Source organism: Perca fluviatilis, chromosome 23 (genome assembly GCF_010015445.1).
Source record: "Perca fluviatilis chromosome 23, GENO_Pfluv_1.0, whole genome shotgun sequence".
Taxonomy (NCBI): Eukaryota; Metazoa; Chordata; class Actinopteri; order Perciformes; family Percidae; genus Perca; species Perca fluviatilis.
This window is the reverse complement of record NC_053134.1, coordinates 5,089,136-5,093,522: the sequence shown is the minus strand read 5'-3', so window position 1 is coordinate 5,093,522 and position 4,387 is coordinate 5,089,136. Positions and strand designations below refer to the sequence as shown.

The 4,387-nt window shown below is 42.3% G+C and overlaps 1 protein-coding gene across 2 annotated transcripts in view; it reads left to right on the top strand.

Annotated features, from left to right (window-relative positions):
* The first annotated feature begins 1,054 nt into the window (after window positions 1-1,054).
* Window positions 1,055-4,387, top strand: part of LOC120553207 (thyrotropin-releasing hormone-degrading ectoenzyme-like) — a 265,616-nt gene continuing 262,283 nt past the window's right edge. The window contains exons 1-2 of one of the 2 annotated variants that reach the window (XM_039791372.1): window positions 1,055-1,138; window positions 2,818-2,960. The gene's annotated coding sequence lies outside the window, so the exon portion shown is untranslated. Of the gene's footprint in view, window positions 1,324-2,817; window positions 2,961-4,387 lie in introns of both variants that reach the window. The other variant, XM_039791373.1, reaches the window with a different exon arrangement.

Here is a 4,387-nt window from a genome sequence, read left to right as displayed (position 1 = left end):
TGCAGTCATTACGAGGAAATTAGAATAATGAACAAACTGTCTGTTTGTCTGTTTGTCTCCTTTCGTTATACCACCAGTCTCCACCACTATAAATACAGAAACATTCACAGTGTATTGAACACCTGTAGCCTTTTAGCGGCTCAGACCAGGGGGTTAATGGGACTACATGGCTAAATTGGCAATTAATTCCCCTCTTAGGGTCTATAATTGTCCTTTTCTCGTTTGTTATGTAACACGTTCAGTCTCAATTTCACACACTTGTCACCCTCTGCATTGGTTTATTGGTCAAAGTTTAGGTCACATGACATGTAGTAGTAAAGCGAGACAATAGTGCCAGACAAACACTCCCATAGTTTGTTTGTTCAAGCAGAAATTACGTCTCATGCTAACATTTATAGTGGCGGCGCCACTTGTTTGTAAGAAAAAGAAGAGGAAAAAACGTTGTTTTTTACAGTCCACAAATAGTTTTTGTCCAACGCATGAAACGTAACTTTTAATTTTGGGGAACATAAAAAAGAAAAAATTTAGATGATTATGTTTTATAGATTATTATATGTATGTATTAGATTATTGTGTTTCAGCTGGGTTTGTACTGGCGCTCTGGAAAATCCCGTTTAGTTTAAGTTAATTAAAGGTTCATCAATGTCACTTCAGATGAAGTTCTTCTTAGCCTTTTTTGGTGGCGTGTCTTCAATTTTTGTGCCAGAGCCCTTAAGCTTACATAGTGTTTAGGGTAATAATCAGTTATGATCAAGTGGGATTCATCAGTCGGCACACCTGGGTAATAGTAGATTTGGACGGTTCAGAACGTTTGGTGCATCTGGAATTAACTTCCCTTATTTTTTCTAAAATATTAAAAGAAAATATGAAAAAAAATTAAGAGAATGATGCTGCATGAGGCCCAATTTCTACCTCAGTTGTTGTTTTTTCAGACTTGCCATTCTCCACCTATCCCAGACCCCTAACATCTGCCTACATCCACCTGCACACCTGTTCCTCATTCCCAATCAGTATTTATACCAGCCCATCTCCTCCTGCTCCTCTTTGCTTTCTAGCCCCTGAACCCTGAACATACCTCCCCCATTTCCTCTTCACCGGTGGATTCTCTATTTATTGTTTGGACTTGCTACCCATGCCAGTAAGCTTTTGTATCTCAACTTTTTTTTGGGGGGTGTAAATTAGCCTACTGCTGCCTTGTACTAACCAACTGGACAGAGATAGCTTCGGGGTGTGCAGCTAGCTTAGCTCAAAGGCTGCAACCAGGGTGGAACTGCTAGCCTAGCTGCTCCTAAAACTACAAAACTGTGTCCACCTGCTGTGAAGGTAAATAAAAAAAATGCAACATGCAAAAGTATGTTCTTTTCACTATGCTAGCAGTTCTCTCCTGCTTCCAGTTGTTTTACTAAGCCAGGCTAGGCTAAACACATCTCAGTACTGGATGCACTGATGATTTTTGAGGCATATATGCTATTTTAAAGGCCAGGAAACCCCCTTTTAGTCTCAAATGTAATGTAACTACACACATACAGTCCTGATGAAGTAGGTTCGCTCAGTTATAGACCGTTAAATTGAGCTTTATTTACCGGTAACTTGGTTACTTGCTAACTAAGATTCTTCAACTTGCAGAACCTAACTACTTAAATTGAGCCCTTTCAAACTGCATGGAAGCTTAGATTTTTGCTTCTTTATTAAATGCTACTAGGTGTGAATGTTGTTGTTTGAAGTATTAGGATGTGGAGTGGCTCTTTTTCTTTGCCAATGTATGAACTGTGACAAATTGGAAGGTAGAAACCATCTGAAATCACTTTGCTCATCTTTTGAGGCTGACCTGTGAATCCTTTGTGGCTGGAAATGATCAGATGGCGCAAAAATAAATCCAGCAGTCACACTTTTATCTTATATTTTCCTCACCGTAGCTGCTACTTTCAAGAAGTGGCTCCTCTGGTTTTACTGGGAGAGCTCCAACCTCCAAACACAAACAAGCTCATTCCTCTTTTTACTTCACCTTCATCTGCATAAATTTAAATTTGGAGAGTAAACAGTGAAGTGTTAGTTTGTTAACGCAGCATTGAGCCTCCTGGATTGGATCCTGTTATATATTTATGTAATGTAGAAGATATGTGTGTGTGTGTGTGTGTGTGTGTGTGTGTGTGTGTGTGTGTGTGTGTGTGTGTGTGTGTGTGTGTGTGTGTGATAATTCCATGGAGGGTTGATGCAATCAAAAACCTCTCACTTTTAATCAGCGTCACACAGAGCGACGCGCGAACACACACTTTAATAGTTGTAAACCAGTTTGACAACTCCAGTATGGTGAGAGAATAGGAGACACACGCAGAAACCTGACACATTAAGAAAATAAATGGATGTAGAAGGCTGCATGTGAACGGGGAACACGGTATGACAAACACACGTACACACTTTCCGCATGGTTAGTGTACTTTCACTCACACACACACACACACACACACACACACACACACACACACACACACACACACACACACACACACTGCTGTGGAGATGAATGAGGACATAAACGACAGGATGGACGGATACAATCAAAGAGGAGAGAAGCAATCTGTTTTACACTTGAAATGTTAGCTCACACACACACACACACACACACACACACACACACACACACACACACACACACACACACACACACGCACAAACACGCTTTGCAGCAGTCTCTTTTCGGGTCCCTTATGTCTTTAGCTCATAACACAGACTGGAAGAAAAATACAAAAAAGAAAGAAATAAAAAAAGTAGACTAAAGACCAAACCAAGTTTTTAAGCTGCTGTGGCTTTCCTCAGAATCGATACCTGCCGGTCACCCAGATGTCTGCAGAAACCAGCCTCCAAACGCTGAGTGACATCAACTAGGCGTCATCGATTCAAGCGAGGGGCTCCGAGGACGACCTGCCACCTGGGCCGAGGCTGCTTAAAACGGCGAGGAGGTAGATTTTATTCAGCTATTCCATCATCTCTTCATCAGGGAGCTATAAGGGGATTTGTGTCTCGCTTGCTTGCTGCAGTAGTGACAAACTGAGGCTCTTCATCCACTCAGATCGACCTCACACTCTGCTGGAGTCAGGGAAAGTTGAACAACCAGTACTTGTACTTAAGGACTTGAGACTTGAACTTGTCCTTCAGGACTTGAGACTTGACTTGAACTTGTTCTTAAGGACTTAAGACTTTACTTAATTTTGCCCTTAAGGACTTGAGACTTGGCTTGAACTTGTCCTTCAGGACTTGAGACTTGACTTGAACTTGTTCTTAAGGACTTGAACTTGTCCTTAAGGACTTGAACTTGCCCTGAAGGACTTGAGACTTGCTAATAAAAACGTAGACTCTAAGACTGACTTCAACTTCCAAAATACCGAAAATAAACGGCTGTCCTGTAAAGGCCTGACATTCTTGTAGTAGTCAGGTGGAAGCTGCAGGCTGGCGGGCGGTTGCTTCCTCCCAGGTAGGTGTGAATAAAGCGGTAAGCTGGAGACTTGCCTCAGAGAAGAGGTGAGATGACTACAGCTGATCACCCCAAGAGTTGTGATGCTCTTTCATTCAGTAAAGCCAACAGAGCCTGGCGTGAAGACTCAGTTACAAAACATTAGAGTGCAAACATTATGCTGCGAGAGTTAAGAGGCTAAACCAAGCTACGCCTCAGCATTCATTACAGAGTTCACATCACACACACACACACACACACACACACACACACACACACACACACACACACACACACAACACACACACACACACACACACACACACACACAAACACACGTCAATGATTCAGTTCACCACAGAAATGGTGAGCCTCTGTTTGTACGGTGTATTCTGACCACAGGATGCTCTGCCAGTCTGGATCTGCATTTTTTGTCTCTTTTATGTAGTCTTGACTATGAATCATGGATGGATTTGTGCTTTCAAGGAATTTTAAATATTGATGTCTGTATCTGTGTGTTCAGCTTTAAGTCTTTTCTCCATCTGACCCGCCCCACGTCTCTCTTTTTTTTTTTCCAATTTATTTTACTGCTGCTTCTTCTGCTGCTAGATTGGTGTCAAGTGCAGAGAACACACACACACACACACACACACACACACACACACACACACACACACACACACACACACAAACACACACTTTCTAACAAGTGATACACATTCATTATATTATCTACCCCGAGGCGAAGAGTGTGCAGCCCACTTGGGTCTCCCTCTCCTTCTCTCACTTTTTCTCTCCCCACTGCCTTCCACCTTGATCCAGTTGGCTGAAATATGACATTAATTGACCATGCTGTGTGTGTGTGTGTGTGTGTGTGTGTGTGTGTGTGTGTGTGTGTGTGTGTGTGTGTGTGTGTGTGTGTGTGTGTGTGTGTGT